This window comes from Equus asinus, chromosome 26, assembly GCF_041296235.1.
Source record: "Equus asinus isolate D_3611 breed Donkey chromosome 26, EquAss-T2T_v2, whole genome shotgun sequence".
Lineage (NCBI taxonomy): Eukaryota > Metazoa > Chordata > Mammalia > Perissodactyla > Equidae > Equus > Equus asinus.
Window position 1 is genome coordinate 42,299,216 of NC_091815.1, and position 19,006 is coordinate 42,318,221.

Here is a 19,006-nt window from a genome sequence, read left to right on the forward strand (position 1 = left end):
GTGCACCTGTTTTTGTACCAGTACCATGCTGTTTTGATTACTGTAGCTTTGTAGTATGTTTTGAAGTCAGGGATTGTGATGCCTCCTGTTTTGTTCTTTTTTCTCAAGACTGCTTTAGAAATTTGGGGTCTTTTGCTGCCCCGTATGAATTTTAGGATTCTTTGTTCTAATTCTGTAAAGAATGTCATTGAGATTCTGATTGGGATGGTGTTGAATCTGTAGATTGCTTTAGGTAGAACGGACATTTTAAACATATTTATTCTTCCAATCCATGTACACAGAATGTCTTTCCATCTCCTTATGTCGTCATCCATTTCTTTCAGAAAAGCCTTGTAATTTTCATTATATAGGTCCTTCACTTCCTTAGTTAAATTTACTCCGAGGTATTTTATTCTTTTTGTTGCGATTGTGAATGGTATTGTGTTCTTGAGCTCTTTTTCTGTTAGTTCATTATTAGAATATAGAAATGCTACTGATTTATGCAAATTGATTTTGTACCCTGCAACTTTGCTGTAGTTGTTGATTACTTCTAAGAGTTTTCCAATGGATTTTTTGGGGTTTTCTATATATAAGATCATGTCATCTGCAAACAGTGAGAGTTTCACTTCTTCCCTCCCTATTTGGATTCCTTTTATTCCTTTATCTTGCCAGATTGCTCTGGCCAGGACCTCCAGTACTATGTTAAATAAGAGTGGTGATAGTGGGCATCCTTGTGTCGTTCCTGTTCTCAGGGGGATGGCGTTCAGTTTTTGCCCATTGAGTATGATGTTGGCTATGGGTTTGTCGTATATGGCCTTTATTATGTTGAGGTAATTTCCTTCTATGCCCATTTTGTTCAGAGTTTTTATCATAAATGGCTGTTGGATCTTATCAAATGCCTTCTCTGCATCTATTGAGATGATCATGTGGTTTTTATTCCTCAGTTTGTTGATGTGGTGTATCACATTGATTCATTTGCGGATGTTGAACCATCCCTGTGTCCCTGGTCTGAATCCCACCTGATCATGATGTATGATCCTTTTGATGAATTGCTGAATTCTGGTTGCCAAAATTTTGTTTAGAATTTTTGCATCTATGTTCATCAGTGATATTGGCCTGCAGTTCTCTTTTTTCATGGTGTCCTTGTCAGGCTTTGGTATCAGCGTGATGTTGGCCTCGTAGAATGTGTTAGGAAGGGTTCCATCTTCCCTAATTTTTTGGAATAGCTTGAAAAGGATAGGTATTAAATCCTCTCTGAAAGTTTGGTAGAATTCCCCAGGAAAGCCATCTGGTCCTGGGGTTTTATTCTTTGGGATGCTTTTGATGGCTGTTTCAATCTCTTTCCTTGTGATTGGTCTGTTCAAATTGTCTGCCTCTTCTTGAGTGAGCTTTGGGAGATTGTAGGAGTCCAAGAATTTATCCATTTCCTCTAGGTTATCCATTTTGCTGGCATATAGTTTTTCGTAGTATTCTCTTATAATCTGTTGTATTTCTGCAGAGTCTGTTGTGATTTCTCCTCTTTCATTTCTGATTTTGTTTATTTGAGCTTTCTCCCTTTTTTTCTTTGTAAGTCTGGCTAGGGGTTTGTCAATTTTATTTATCTTCTCAAAAAACCAGTTCTTTGTTTTGTTGATCCTTTCTACTGCCTTTTTCGTTTCAATAGTATTTATTTCTGCTCTGATTTTTATTATTTCTCTCCTTCTGCTGACTTTGGGCTTTATTTGTTCTTTTTTCTCTAGTTCAGTTAGGTGTAGTTTAAGATTGTTTATTTGGGATTTTTCTTGTTTGTTAAGATGTGCCTGTATTGTGATTAATTTTCCTCTTAATACAGCTTTTGCTGTATCCCATATGAGTTGGTATGGCATGTTATCATTTTCATTTGTTTCCAGGTATTTTTTGATTTCTTCTTTAATTTCTTCAATGATCCATTGCTTGTTCAGTAGTGTGTTGTTTAGTCTCCACATCTTTGTGCCATTCTCAGCTTTTTTCTTGTAATTAATTTCTAGCCTTATAGCATTATGATTGGAGAAGATGCTTGTTATTATTTCAATTTTTTTAAAATTTGTAGAGGCTTGCCTTGTTTCCCAACATATGGTCTATCCTTGAGAATGTTCCATGTGCACTTGAGAAGAATGTGTATTCAGCTGTTTTAGGGTGAAGTGATCTATATATGTCTATTAAGTCCAACTGTTTTAGTTTTTCATTTAGCTCCACTATTTCCTTGTTGATTTTCTGTCTGGATGATCTGTCAATTGATGTGAGTGGGGTGTTGAGGTCCCCTACTATTATTGTGTTGTTTTTAACATCATCCTTTAGGTCTGTTAATAGTTGCTTTATGAATTGTGGTGCTCCTGTTTTGGGTGCATAGATATTTATACGCATTACTTCTTCTTGATGAAGTGTCCCTTTGATCATTATATATTGTCCCTCCGTGTCTCTCTTTACCTGTCTTATTTTGAAATCCACTTTGTCTGATATAAGAATTGCAACACCTGCCTTTTTTTGCTTGCTATTAGCTTGAAGTATTGTCCTCCACCCCTTCACTCTGAGCCTGTGTTTGTCCTTGGGGCTGAGGTGTGTTTCCTGGAGGCAACAAATTGTTGGATCTTGTTCTTTAATCCATTTTGCCACTCTGTGTCTTTTTATTGGAGAGTTCAATCCGTTTACATTGAGAGCGATTATTGATGCATGTGGACTTAATGCTGTCAATCTGTCACTCATTATCTTGTTTTCCTGCATTTCTTTTCCTGTTTGCTTTAGCCTACCCATTTAATACTGTAATTTCTTATGCTGGGTTTCTTAGATTTTTCCTTATTTATGTTTTGTGACGCTCTTGTTTTTCACTTTAGTGGCTACCCTGAAGTTTGTATTTAGAATCTCGTGTATAATATAGTCTATTCTCTGGTGGTCTCTTACTTACTTGGCCTATACTGATTTAGACCCTTTGCTCTTCCCCTCCTAAATGATTATTTTCATTTCTTACTCCAACTCGTGTTATGAATTTGTAGTTAGAGTGATAAGATCGTCCTTGCTTTGGTAGTTTCCTTACCTTTACCCTAATGCTATCGTTGAATATTTGCTACCCTGTTCTGGTTCTATCCATCGGTCTCCCTAGTCTGTGGTTTGTCACCCCTTTCTCCCTTCTTTCTTTTTTCAGGTATGAGAGCCTTCTTGAGGATTTCTATTAGTGGAGGGCTTTTAGTTACAAATTCCCTTAACTTTTGTTTGTCTGGAAAAGATTTAATTTCTCCCTCATATCTGAAGGAAATTCTTGCTGGATAGAGTATTCTTGGCTGAAGATTTTTATCTTTTAAAGCTTTGAATATGTCACTCCATTCTCTCCTAGCTTGTAAGGTTTCTGTAGAGAAGTCCACTGAAAGTCTGATAGGAGCTCCTTTGTAGGTTATTCTCTTCTTTTTTCTTGCTTCCCTGAGTATTCTTTCTTTATCTTTCCTTCTTGCCATTTGTACTACTATGTGCCTTGCAGTAGGTCTTTTTACATTGACAAATCTAGGAGATCTGAAAGCTTCCTCTACACACATTTCTCCATCAATCCCTAGATTTGGGAAGTTCTCTTCAATAATTTCATTAAGCACACTTTCTGCTCCATTTTCCTTTTCCACGTTCTCGGGAATTCCTAGGATCCTTAAGTTCTTACTCCTCATTGAATCCACTATCTCTCGGAGATTTTCGTCATTTTTTTAAATTCTTAGTTCTCTTTCTTCCTCTGTCTGGAACCATTCAGCCTGTCTGTCTTCAATTATGTTAATTTGCTCTTCTATGGTGTCTACACGGGCATTCAGGTAATCCGTATTCTGTTTTATCTGGTCCATTGTGTTTTTCATCTCAAGTAATTCTGTTTGATTCTTCTTTATAATTTCAATCTCTTTTGTGAAGTAACTCCAGAACTCATTGGCTTGTTTCTCTTTCTACCTCATTGAGTTTTTTGATTATAGGTGCTCTGAACTCATTATCACTTAGTTTACCTAATTCCAAGTCCTCAGGACTTAATTCTGTGTTTTTATTGTTTTCCTTCTGGTCTGGGGCTTTTATAAATTGCTGGATGGTAGAGGAGCAGTTTTTTCACATGGTGGTAGAATTTGGTTGCAGTTACAGCCTGTCGCCACTAGATGGGGGTCGAGAACCGCATTCTGAGCTCTCTGCCTTCGGGCAAGATGGCTGCGCCCAGCACGCTTTGCCGGGAGGGAGGGGCTGCTTTTCTTGCCTGCCGATATGGATTCGGATCAGTTCTGTTCTCTGGTCTCCCAAGGCCCTGGGTTTATGGGGTCCCCGTGTACGGAAGCTCTCCCCCATCAGCGGGTCTCCACTGGACCAGCGGCAGGAGTCCTGGATGATCCCCAGGTCGTGCAGCCCCTCCCCCGCTCCTTCCCAGACCCAGCGCAGCAGGGATCGCAGACTCTCGGGGAGGGAGCGACATTCTCTCCTACCCATTCCAGCGCCTCCGAGGCCGTCAGCAAGGTCTGTGTTCTCCGCCTTCTTGGTATTGTAGGTCTCTAAAGTGTTGGCATTAGATTTATTCTCTGAAATTCAGTTTTTCCAATTCTTTGTTGTATCTTGGAGGGGAGAGAATCCCGGGTCAGCTCACCCTGCCATTTTGCTCTGCCCCCAGGTACTTCTAATTACAGATACTTCATGGGTATGGGATTGCCAGTGGACATGCTCTGGACAACTGTCCCACTGAACTGAGGGAGTCACGATCTCAAGCATTACTTTTAGTCCCAAAGCAAATGACGACTTTATAAAAGTGGACTGCTGCACCAATAGCCAGTGAAATAAGAACTAATTAAGACTGAACAAATTGGTGGAGGAATTCTCATGGTGGTTATTTCTTTGGAATATTTGGTATTATTTCTACTATTTCATATTTTGAGGGCTATATGATCTATTTCCAACCATTAGCGTAGTAAAACATTGTTTGAATGGTTTCTCATTCTCATTGACTCCTCAGAATTCAGGATTAACCACTTCCCTTGAGCCGCTGTATTTATAAAAGCAATGTGGTTATTTGCAGAGGTTCTAAAAGAATTTGCCCTCATTTTTTTTTCAATTTTATTTTTCCTTTTTCCCCCCATAGCCCCCCAGTACATAGCTGTATATTTTAGTTGTGGGTCCTTCTAGTTGTGGCATGTGGGACACCACCTCAGCATGGCCTGATGAGCAGTGCCATGTCTGCGCCTGGGATCCAAACCGGGGAAACCCTGGGCTGCCGAAGCAGAGCACACGAACTTAACCACTTGGCCACAGGGCCGGCCCCGGCCCTCATTTTTAACAGCATATAGCTTGACAAATCAAGCACATATCTGAAGTGTCACATTTGAGAATAAATCCTGCCATGTGACAAGGCCACTGTGTGGCATGCCTACCATGAAAGAACCAAGGTTAGACTTCCTCTGTGGCAGCAACTACAAGAAGCTCACAGGGAACTGTCTGGAATCTATTCCACAGCTTACAGCTTCGTAGAAAGAAAGGAAGCTCCTCCTGGCAAGCTAGGAAAATGAGTAGATTTGGGGAGTTCAAGGCAAGAGGAGTCAGCCCGAATGTCTAGGTAGTGCAGATGCACTCCAGGAGATCAGCTTCTTGGGTCTGGGTTTCTACACTCAGTATGAAAAAGCCAGCCAGAGTGATAATGACAGGAACCTCTGGGGTGACAGAGGCTAGTGAACACACGGTCTAGATCCTTGCTGTCCTCTAGGCTGTTGGGAGTCACTGAAGAGTCAGAGGCCCCACAGCCAACGTGGGGTCTACTTTGGTACTAACTCCCTTTGAGAAAAGCCGGGAACACACTCTAAAAAACAAGATGATCGAGAAGAACTAGCAATTGTGTGAAGAGCAAAGCTGCTGGCCTCTATACATACCTGCACATCATATGTGACTCTGTTTTCAGAGGCTTCAGAAAAGGATCTAGCCATATTTCCGACATCCCCTCATCAAGGGGACCCTTGATCTCCAACTGTCTCCAAGATGCTTCTTCAATGTCTGGTGATGCCTTGCTCTCCATATGTCCAAACAAGAGTTTTCTCCTCCTCTCCTCCTGCCTCTGCACCTCGCTCTCCCAAACCAGCACAATACACTAGGCTCGTGTTATAATGCTGACTGCACCTCTCCCATCCACATGGCTCCCCTGAACCCAGGTCTGCACAGTGCACTGCCTACCCCTCGCTAACTCTCAGCTCTGCCAGGCACCACACACTGAAGAAATCAAAAGCTGGATGCCTGAGTCCCACACTGCCAGTACCCACCCAACCTGCTGCTCTTCCCTGAGGCTTTCCCCTCCCAGCAAACGGCTACTCCATTTTCCCAGTGGAGCAGGCCAGAAACCTGGACGATATCCTGCACTTTGCTCCTTTCTCAAAAGTCACTTCTAATGTGTCAGTCTTGACCTTGAATACATCCAGAATCTCACCACTTCACACCTCCTCCACCACTGCCACTGTGGTCCAAGCTACAGTCATTCATTTTTTTTACTGTAAATTGAGGTATAACTTAGATAGAATAAATCCATAGTGAGCAGTTCACTGAGTCTTTAGATGTGTCTCCATGAGTTTTCATATGTGTAGACAGCTGGGCAACCAGAGATCATGACATAAAGCATCCCCGATCTCCCAGTAGGTAACCACTGCTCTGCCCTCATGGCCAGAGACTGCCTTGTTTAGCCCTGAACTGCATGTGGGCAGGATCACAACACAAAGAAGGAAAATTACAGGCCAATATTGCTGATGAACATAGATGCAAAAATCCTCAACAAAATATTGGCAAACCCAATACATCAATACATTAAAAAGATCATACACCATGATCAAGTGGGATTCATACCAGGGACACAAGGATGGTTCAACATCTGCAAATCAGTCAATGTGATACACCACATTAACAAAATGAGGGAAAAAAAACACACGATAATCGCCATAGATGCAGAGAAAGAATCTGACAAGATCCAACATCCGTTCATGATAAAAACTCTCAATAAAATGAGTATAGGGGCCGGCCCAGTGACACAGAGGTTAAGTGTGCACATTCTGCTTCAGTGGCCCAGGGTTCACCGGTTCAGATCCAGGGTGCAGACATGGCACCGCTTGGCAAGCCATAATGGCTTCCCATGGACATCGCACATATAAAGTCAAGGAAGATGGGCACAGATGTTACCTCAGGGCCAGTCTTCCTCAGCAAAAAGAGGAGGATTGGCAACAGTTAGCTCAGGGCTAATCTTGCTCAAAAGAAAAAAAAATGAATATAGAAGGAAAGTACCTCAACATAATAAAGGCCATATATGACAAACCCACTGCCAACATCATACTCAATGGGGAAAAACTGAAAGCCGTCCCTCTGATAACAGGAACAAGACAAGGGTGCCCACTCTCACATTCTTATTCAACATAGTACTGGAGGTTTTGGCGAGACCAATTAAGCTAGGAAAAGAAATAAAAGGTATCCAAAATAGGCACTGAAGAAGTAAAACTCTGGCACTGAAAAAGTGAAACTCTCGCTGTTTGGAGACAACATGATCTTATTTATAGAAAATCCTAGGGGCCGGCCCTATGGCTGAGTGGTTAAGTTTGCATGATCCACTTTGGCAGCCCAGGGTTTCACAGGTTTGGATCCTGGGCACACACATGGCACTGCTCATCAGGCCATGATGAAGCAGCGTCCCACATAGCACAACTAGAGGAACTTACAACTAGAATATACAACTATGTAGTGGGGGGCTTTGGGGAGAAGAAGAAAAAAAAACAAGATTGGCAACAGATGTTAGCTCAGGTGTCAATCTTTAAAAAGAAAAAAGAAAAAAAAGAAGACCCTAAAGAATCCATCAGAAAACTAAGAAATGATCAACAACTACAGCAGAGTTGCAGGATACAAAGTCAACTTACAAAAATCAGTAGCATTTCTATACTCTAATAACGAACCAACAGAACAAGAACGCAAGAATACAATCCCAATTACAATTGCAACAAAAAGAATAAAATATCTAGGAATAAATTTAACCAAGGAGGTGAAAGACCTATACCAGGAAAACTATAGGACATTACTGAAAGAAATTGAGAATGACCTAAAGAAATGGAAAGATATTCCATGTACATGGATTGGAAGAATAAACATAGTTAAAATGTCCATTCTACCTAAAGCAATCTACAGATTCAACACAATCCCAATCAGAATCCCAATGATATTCTTCACTGAAATAGAACAAAGAATCCTAAAATTCATATGGGGCAACAAAAGACCCTGAATAGCCAAAGCAATCCTGAGAAACAAGAACAAAGCCGGTGGCATAGCAATCCCTGACTTCAAAACATATTACAAAGCTATAGTAATCAAAACAGCATGGTACTGGTATAAAAACAGACAAACAGATCAACGAAACAGAATTAAAAGCCCAGAAAATAAAACCACACATCTACAGACAGCTAATCTTCGACAAAGGTGCCAAGAACATACAATGGAGAAAGGAAAGCCTCTTCAATAAATGGTGCTGGGAAAACTGGACAGCCACATGCAAAAGAATGAAAGTAGACCATTATCTTTCTCCATACACAAAAATAGACTCAAAATGGATCAAAGACTTGAAGGTAAGACCAGAAACCATAAAACTTTGGGAAGAAAACATATCACTCTTTGATATCAGTCTTAAAAGGATCTTTACAAATACAATGTCCACTCAGATAAGGGAAACAAAAGAAAAAATAAACAAGTGGGACTTCATCTGACTAAAGAGCTTCTGGAAGGCAAAGGAAACCAAGATCAAAATGAAAAAACAACCCACCAACTGGGAGAAAATACTTGCAAATCATATATCCACTAAGGGGTTAATCTCCATAATATAGAAAGAACTAACAGAACTAAACAACAAAAAAATAAACAACCCAATCAAAAATTGGGCAGAGGATATGAACAGACATTTTTTGAAAGAAGATATACAGATGACTAATAGGCACATGAAAAGATATTTGACATCACTAATCATCAGGGAGATACAAATCAAAACTACACTTAGATATCATCTTACATCCATTAGAATGGCTATAATCACCAGGACAAAAAATAATAAAGGTTGGAGAGGTTTGGAGTAAAGGGAACCCTCATCCACTGCTGGTGGGAATGCAAACTGGTGCAGCCACTGTGGAAAACAAAATAGAGATTTCTCAAAAAATTAAAAATAGAATTGCCATATGACCCAGTTATCCCACCACTGGGTATTTATCCAAAGAACTTGAAATCAACAACACAAAGAGTCTTATGCACCCCTATGTTCATTGCAGCATTATTCACAATAGCCAAGACATGGAAGCAACCCAAGTGCCCAGTGACTGGTGGCTGGATAAAGATGTGGTGTATATATACAATGGACTACTACTCAGCCATAAAAAAGACATAATTGTCCCATTTGCAGCCACATGGATGGACCATGAGGGCATCATGTTAAGTGAAATAAACCAGACAAAGACGAACACCATACGATTTCACTCATATGTGGAGTATAAACAAACTTACGGACAAAGAGAACAATTTAGTGGTTACCAGGGGGAAAGGGAGGAGGATGGGCATAAGGGGTACAGGGGCACATTTATATGGTGTTTGACAAATACTAATGTACAACTGAAAATCCACACTGTTATAAACTATTTAGACCACAATAAAAAATTCAAAACAAAAAACAACTCACAGCTAACATCATACTCAATGGTGAAAGATCAAAAGCTTTTCCTCTAAGATCACAAATAAGACAAAAGAAGATGTCCACTTTCACCATTTCTATTCAACACAGTGTTGGAAGTTCTAGCCAGAGCTATTTGGCAAGAAAAAGAAATAAAAGGCATCGAAATTAGAAAGGAAGAGGTAAAATTATCTCTATTTGTAGATGACATGATCTTCCACATAGAAAACACTAAAGATTACAGACACCAAAAAAAAAAAAAAAAAAACCTGGTAGAATTTAAAAATTCAGCAAAGTTGCAAAATACAAAATCAACACACAAAAATCAGTTGCTTTTCTATACTAACAATGAACAATCTGAAAAGGAAATTAAGAAAACTGCCTTTAGAATAACATCAAAAAGAATAAAATATTTAGGAACTTGGTATTTAACCAAGAAGGCAAAAGACTTATACACTCAAAACTACAAAACACTGCTGAAAGAAATTAAAGAAGACACAAGTAAGTGGAAAGATATCCTGTTTTCATGGTGGAAGACTTAACATTATTAAGATGTCAACAATAACCCAAAGCTATCTAGAGCCAATGCAATCCCTATAAAGAAACCCAGTGATGTTTTACATAAAGAGAAAAATCCATCTTAAAATTCATATGGAATCTCAAGGAACCCCAAATAACCAAAACAATGCTGAAATAGAAGAACAAAGTTGGAGATTTCTCACTTCCTGATTTCAAAATCAGGAATTTTTATTACAAAGCTAGAGTAATGAAAACAATGTGGTACTGGCATAAAGACAGGCATACAGACCAAAAGAACAGAAAAGAGAGATCAGAAATAAACCCTCCCATATATGGTTAAATGATTTTCAACAAGGGTGCCAAGACCATTCAACGGAAAAGGGCAGTCTTTTCAACAAATAGTGTTGGGGAAACTGGATATATATATGAAAAAATAAAGTGGACCCTTACCTTACACTATATTTAAAAATTAACTCAAAATGGATCAGGGCTTAAATGTAAAACATAAAACTATAAAACTTGTAGAAAAAAAAGACCACTGGAGAAAATCGTTGGTACCCAAGACTAGGCAAAGAGTTCTTAGACTTGACACCAAAAGCATGATCCATAAAAGGAAAAATTAATAACTTGGATCTCCTCAAAATTAAAACCTTTGCTCTGTGGGGCTGGCCCCGTGGCCGAGTGGTTAACTTCGCACGCTCTGCTGCAGGCAGCCCAGTGTTTCATTGGTTCAAATCCTGGGCAAGGACATGGTACTGCTCATCAAACCACACTGAGGTGGTGTCCCACATGCCACAACTAGAAGGACCCACAACTAAGAATATACAACTATGTACCGGGGGGCTTTGGGGAGAAAAAAGGAAAAAGTAAAATCTTAAAAAAAAAAAAAAACACCTTTGCTCTGCAAAAGATCCTGTTCAGAGAATGAAAAACAAATCACAGAATGGTAGAAGATATTTGCAAATCACATACCTGACAAAGGACTTGCTGGTTCCATCTAGAATATATAAAGAACTCTCAAAACTCAATATTTAAAAATAAAAAATCCAATTAGAAAATGGGCAAAAGACATACACAGACATTTCATGGTGGAAAGGGACAGATGGCAAATAAGCACAAGAAAAGATGATCAACATCATCAGCCACTAGAGAAATGCAAATTAAAACCCCAATGAGATATCACTGCATACCTATCAGAATGGCTAAAACATAGTAATAACACCAAATGTTAGCGAGAATTTATAGAAACTTAATCACTCATACACTGGTGGTGGGAATGTAAAATGGGCAGATGCTCTGGAAAGCAGTTTGGCAGTTTCTTATAAAACTAAAAATGAACCTACCATATAATCCAGTAATTGCACTCTTGGGCATATATCCCAGAGAAATGAAGATTCACACAAAAATCAGTATATTAATAATAAGCAAAAACTGGAAACTAGCCTACCATCCTTCAACGGGTAAATGATTAAACAAACTGTGAGACCTCCATACCATGAAATACCACTCAGCATTAAAAAGGAAGGAACTACTGATACGGAAATAATGCTGAGCAAAAAAAGCCAATCTTAAAAAATACATACTTCATGACTCCATTTATACATTTGCTAAAGAAGAATCATAGAGAAGGAGAATGGACCAGTGGCTGCCAGGGTCAGGGACGGAGGGCTGCGAGCAGGCGTGGCTACAAAGGCGGAGCATGAGGGAGTCTTGCAGTGAGGTAGAATCAAGTATCTTGATTGTGGTGGTTACAACAAGCTACACAGCCCAAAATGGCCAGAGCTACAATGCACTCAAATGAGTATGTGTACGTACAAGTGAAATTTGAACAAGCTCTGGACAGTATAATGTCAATGTCCTGGTTTGACACTGTCCTACAGTTGTGCAAGATGTTAACAAGGGGAGAGGCTAGTGAAAGGTGCACAGGATCTCTCTGTACATTTCTTCACACTTCTCTGTAAATCTATAATTATTTCAAAATAAAACAAGATTAAAGAAAACAAAACAAAATCATGGGACGTGACTCAAAAATAACAGCGATAAAAGGCATGAGGGACAACTTGGGAAATTTGAATAGAGATGGGTTATCAGATGATAATAGGAGATTATCACTAGTTTTCTAGGGGGGATTATAGTATTACGGTTGTACAGAAGAATGTTTTTATTCTTAGAATAAATGTCCTGAAATATTTAGGGGTGAATGTCATACCTGTACTTACTTCCAAATGGTTACCACATAAAGAAGTATACATATATGTACACATTAGTAAATATATATGCATACATACATAAATATATTCATACACATAAATATACACTCACATATTCATATACAGAAATCAACTCATACAGCACACATGAACGTGTATGCACACCTATATACAGATATACACACATACATATACACAAATATGTATAAATACACATATGTACATGCATATATACACACATAATGTATATCATAAACACATAATACCTGTCATATATTGAATACATATAAATCTAAGTGGTGGGTAATGGGTATTCATTACCCATTTTTTCAACTTTCCTGTTAATGTTTTCTACTTTCCTGTTAATGTTTTAGAAACCTGTCAAAACAGAAAGTAAGCAGGAAAAACATTAATGCTTCTAGGGAGAGGTACTACATCAAAGACCAGAATTCATTAACAGCTAGGTGAGAATGAATTTATAATAGTTTTCTCAAAAAGTGTTCAAGAGGTGGTTATAGGTATTCTAGGGGGAAAACCATGAACCTAGCTGGGAGCTGTAAGAAAACCATGGAACGCTCCCACTGGGAAAATGCTGACTTGTAAAATCCTTTCTGCACAATAGGTGTTTTTTTTGCTGAAGAAGTTTCGTCCTGAACATCTGTTGCCAATCTTCCTCTTTTTGCTTGAGGAAGATTCGCCCTAAGCTAACATCTGTGCCACTCTTCCTCTATTTTGTATGTGTGTTGCCATCACAGCATGGCCACTGATGAGTAGTGTACGTCCACGCCGAGGAACTGAGCCCAGGCCACCAAAGTGGAGCATGCCGAATCTAACATCTAGGCCATGGGGCCGGCCCCTGCACAGTAGGTTTCGATGCAGAAAAAAACAAGAAAGCCAGGGCTGTTTGCCTCGAAGAACTGGGGTGGAGGAAGAACTGGGGTCGAGCTGGGGCAAAGCTGTCCAAACCACCCAGTTTCCCTGGCCTTCTTGCAGCTGGCAACTGACTCCAGTTGAAAGCTATTTATTTAATTTCTTTGCTACATGAGCTCAAAATGCTTCAGAAAAGTTGCCGGTAAATGGAAGTAGGGCAAACAGAATTCCATTTTAGATTCGACAGGGGAGCATCCTATTTAAATAAAACTGGTATCAAATTCCATTTCAATATTTTACTATTAAAAGTGTCACTATACAAGCCAGCCCTGTGGCATAGCAGTTAAGTTCAGTGTGCTCTGCTTCGGCGGCCCAGGTTCATGGGTTTGGATCCCAGGCACAGACCTACATCACTCGTCAGCCATGCTGTGGTGGCAACCCACATATAAAGTGGAGGAAGACTTGCACAGATGTTGGCACATGGTGAATCTTTCTCAAGCCAAAGAAAAGAAAAAGGAGGATTGGCAACAGATGTTAGCTCAGGGCTATTCTTCCTTAGCAAAAAAGAAAAAAGAAAAAAATCACTATACACATTCATAGAAAACTTGGAAAACATAAAAGTATAAAGAAAATTAAGTCTTGGGTGCATTTATTTCCTGTTATCTTCCCAGAGAATCATTTTGACATAGTTGGAGTCAAACTGTATATACAATTTTGGGTCCTCTTTTTGTTTTTCCCCCGTTAACAGTATATTATGGGTAGTTTCTACATCATTAACATGTCTTTATTAGCATAAAAAGTGGCATGGTCTCTTTGGAGAACAATTTTGGGTTGAAATGAAAATTTAAAACACAAAGCAATGCAGTGGATCAACACTGGCATTCTTTTTACAATGATGTAAATTAAAATTCAAAACTAACATAAGAGGACCTCTCACCTAGTAAGTGTTGTTTCATCAAACTTTTGCTCCAGTTACATATGTATGTGAGTTGTGACATTTTGTGTTTCTTCCAATGCCTGGCTCACAAAAGTTTGAAAACCAGGAGGCTGGAGACACCAAACCATTACTCATTTTACAAGGACACATGCTGCCAAGACCAGCTAGGCAGCCAGCCGAAGGGGTGGATGGAATTAATAGAACACAATCTATATTATTCAATGGGACAGGGGACCATCAGCCTGAAGGACTAAGGTGAGGTCCCTCGTATCGCCACATATTTATTTGCGGGTAAAGAATCACAAGCATGTACAATAGTAGGAACTCATGCCTGCAGGGACACGCAAGCCAAACCCAAAGGTTCTATTCTTCAGCCCCCCGAAGCACACCAACCCTAGCCAAGGCCGTTCCCTTGGGGAGTATCTTAAGAACAATCAGCAAGGTATGCAGGCGGAGTTCCTAAGCCCCTTGCCTTCATGCCCGATAACATACTCCCCTCCTGCCTCGGATTCCAAAGCACAAGCAACCTGGTACAAGCATTATGAGAGTCAGCAGATCACATATCTCCCAGTCACCCATTTGGAATTTATTTTTCCTAGGCTTAAAGCCTAGCAAGAATGCTGCTACAATCTCCTGCAGCAGACACATGCTCAAGATGCCCCTATAGCACTACTGGGAATGTTTAAAAACTGCAAACTTCCAAGATATACATCAACGGGGTGGGTGGGGTAGGGGGACAAATAAATCGCGGCATCTTCAAAAGGTGGAATACTACACAGCAGTGAAAAATTAGGTGTGGAAAGCTCCATCTTGTACTGAAAGGTTGGTGAGAGAAGCACATTGCACAGGTCGACACATCAAGCACGTCAATTCCAAAAACACACAGTTTGCCAGAGGCATTAAAAAAGGGAAAACTCTAACAACAGCCTGGGGACAAGAGAGAAGAGTTTGCTGGATGAATCACACACCCCCTCTGTAATCTTGTCTCTTGTACAAGGGCCAGCTCCCTCCTGTGGTCACATGGGTATGGTAGTTTTCCATTCACTCAGCAAATGTTTCCTGAACACCTACTGTGTGCCAAGCCCTGTTCTAGGCAGGGATGACTCAGGACCGGGTGAGACAGCTGAAGATCCCCCACTGGTGAAGCCGGCATTCTAGTGGGGAAGACCCAGACAACAAAATGCTAAGTCTGTCGCTATCAAACACTCTCAAACAAACTCAGGAGGCACACAGACCTGGACCAGTTTTCGAGTTAGGGCTGGCGTCCCTGACCATCCCAGTCTCTACCCACTGTCTACAACTCAGAAACCAAGCAGATTCAGGGAACACACTGCCCAAGGAAGGGGCAGGGCTCTGATTTCACTCTGAAGAAAGCTCCTTGTCACCCCAACCCAGCAGCCCCAGTTCTAGGGCTCTCGAGGATTCTGGCTGTTACTGAGCCAGGGGAGCCACGAAGGACTGGTGCAGAGAGGGGACAGGATCTGACACAGGACCCGTCAGGCTCCCACTGGCTACCAACGGGGAACAGACGGTGGGGGTAGCAGCGAGGAAGTGCCTCTTACAGGGAGAAGGGGGTGGTGAAGTGACTGAACTCTGGAAACGGGTACACGCTTGGCATTTTCGGGCAGAGATGACGATGGGGTTGGAGAAAGAGAAACACGAAGGTGAATGTTGAGGACTGTGGGCGGAAGAAGGGGCTACCAGGGGGCACCCACGGCCTGTGGTTAAGTTCCCAGGCTCCGCTTCGCCCGCCCAGGGTTGAGGCAAGTCCCACATAGCAGAGCCAGAAAGACATACAGCTAGAATATACAACTATGTACTAGGGGGCTTTGGGGAGAAGGAAACCAAAAAATATCTGCAACAGATGTCAGCTCAGGTGCCAATCTAAAAATAAAAAACGGAGGAGGAACAATCAGCAAGGTATGCAGGCGGAGGCATTTACAGACACAGGAAAGACTGAGTTTAAGGGAGACCAGAGGCCCAGCTGAGGACCCCAAAGTCTGAGATGTTGCCCCCGGGGGGCAGCTTCAGGGCATCCAGGGGTGGGGGACTGGGAGAAGCCTGGGAAGGAGAGTTCCCAGAGGGCAGGAGAAGAAGGAAACATTCCAGGCGCCCCAAAGGCGCAGGGGGGATCGGTCTTTGGAAGGGTAAAGGGGGGCCGGGGGGAGAGGGCAGGAACAGGGTAACTGGAGGAGGAAGACCAAAAGAGGGAACAGCATCCTGGGGGCGGGGGAGGGGCACACAGGAAACAGAACGGAGTGCGCAAGCAGGGGAGGTCGTGAGGATGGAGGGAGGCGCGCGAAGCGGGATGCGCCCTCGGGCGCCGGCTGCGGAGGGAGCACGGAGGCGAGGAGCGTCGCGCCCACGCGGGGAGGGGTAGGGGTGGGGGCCACATCCCGCCAGGACAGAGCGCGCCCCGCGGACAGGGGTCCTCACTCTGGCCCGCCCAGGACCCCAGAGGCGCCCACCCCGTCAGCCCCCCGCCCCCACAGCCAGGCCCAGGCCTCGGCTCCGCGACCTGGGGGCCAAAACCGAAGCCGAGAAGCCGCCAGGCAGAACTCACACTTCCCGCCACCGGGGAGGCCACGTCGGCGCGCTTCCCGCTGTGCGCATGCGCGTGCGCTGGATTCCCGGAGGAGCCTTCTCCGGGGGCGGGGGGGAGGGGGAGGGGAGGGGAGGGGGGAGGGAAGAGAGGGAGGGGGAGGGGAGTGGGAAGGGGAAGGGGAGAAGGGGAAAGGGAGGGGAGAGGGGAGGGGAAGAGGCGAGGTGAGGGGAGAGAGGGAAGGGGAAGGGGAGAAGGGGAAAGGGAGGGGGGAGGGGGAGAGGGAGAGGGAGGGGAGGGGAAGAGGCGAGGGGGAGGTGGGAGGGGAGGGGGGAAGGGGAGGGGGGAAGGGGCGGGCGTCGCGGGGACGTTCACTAGAGGGCCTGCTGAAGTCATTTGCCAGCTTCTCCTCTGTGTTTGTTTTGTTTTTTAAAGATTGGCATCTGAGCTAATAACTGTTGCCAATCCTTTTTTTTTTTTCTGCTTTTTCTCCCGAAATCCCCCCAGTACATAGTTGCAGATTCTAGTTGTGTGTCCTTCTAGTTGTGGCATGTGGGATGCCACCTCAGCATGGTCTGATGAGCAGCACCATGTCCACACCCAGGATCCAAACCAGCGAAACCCTGGGCCACCAAAGCGGAGCAGCAAATGCAATCACTCAACAATGGGGAGACCCCTGCGTTTGTTTTTGAGATGCTGAGATCTTTATGTATTCTGCTTAACAGTCCTTTGTTGGGTCTGTGAGCAACAATTAACTTCTCCCACTCTGTCACTTGTCTTTTAATTTACATAATACTGCTTTCTAATGAACACAAGTTGTTAATTTTAATGTAGCCAAATTTATCAATCTTCCTTGATTTGGTTAAGAAATGTTTGCCTATACCAAGATCACAAAGATATTCTGTATTTTTCTCTGAATTCTATCTTTTTGCCTTTCACAGTAGAGCTGCAGTCCTCAGGAAGTGATTTTTGTGTACGGCAGGGGTCATCGCACTATGGGCCAGGGTCATCGCACTATGGGCCGCAGGTCAAACCCAGCACTTGCTTTCGTAGCGTCCGAGAGCTAAGGATGGATTTTACATTTTTGAATGGTTGAAAAAAATCAAAAGAATAGCATTTCATGACGTGAAAATTATATGAAATTCAAATTTCAGAGTCCATAAATAAAACTTTATTGGACTACAACCATGTCCATTTGCTTACAAAATGTCTACAGCCGCTTTCACACTACAACAGTCGAGTTGAGTAGTTTTAGCAAAGACCATAAAGTGTGCAAAGCCTAAAAATGTTTATTATTGTGCATTTACAGAAAAGTTTTTTGACTCCTAATATATAGTGTGGGATATGGATTTTAACTATTTTAAAATGTTTACAAAAGCATGAGATATTACTTCATACCCCCGAGGATGGCTGTAATAAAAAAGACGATAACAAATGTTGGTAAGAATGCACAGAAATCAGAATACTTACACATTGTTGGTGGGAACATAAAATGGTACCACTGTTGTGGACAAGTCTGGCAACCCTGAAATTCTTAACCTCAATGTTAAAGAGTTACCATGTAGCCCAGCAATTCCACTCCAAGGTATCTACTCAAGAGTATTTATTTATTTATTTTTAAAAGATTGGCACCTGAACTAACAACTGTTGCCAATCTTTTTTTTTTTCTTCCCAAAGCCCCCCAGTACATAGTTGTATATTCTAGTTGTGAGTGCCTCTGGTCATGCTACGTGAGACGCCTCCTCAGCATGGCCTGACAAGTGGTGCCATGTCCACGCCCAGGATGCAAACCGGTGAAACCCTGGGCTGCTGAAGCGGAGCGTGAGAACTCAACCACTCGGCCACGGGGCTGGCCCCTACTCAAGAGTATTTAAAGCATATATCCACACTAAAACTTGTACATGAACGATCATAGCAGCATTATTCATAATAGTCAAAAAGTGGAAACAACCCAAATGTCCTTTGATTGATGAATGGATAAACACAACGTGGTTTAGCCATACGATGAAATAACAAAGAATGAAGTCCTGACACATGCTACAACGTGGATGAACCTTGACAACAGTATGCTCATCAAAATAAGCTAGTCACAAAGGACCACATATTGTATGATTCCATTTACATAAAATGTCCAGGCTAGTCAAATCCGTTGAGACAGAAAGTAGGTTTACAGTTGCCAGGGGCTGTGGGAAGGAGGAAATGAGGATGACTGCCAATTGGTATTTGGTTTCCTTTGGGTGGTAATGAAATGTACTGGAATTAAAGAATGGTGATGA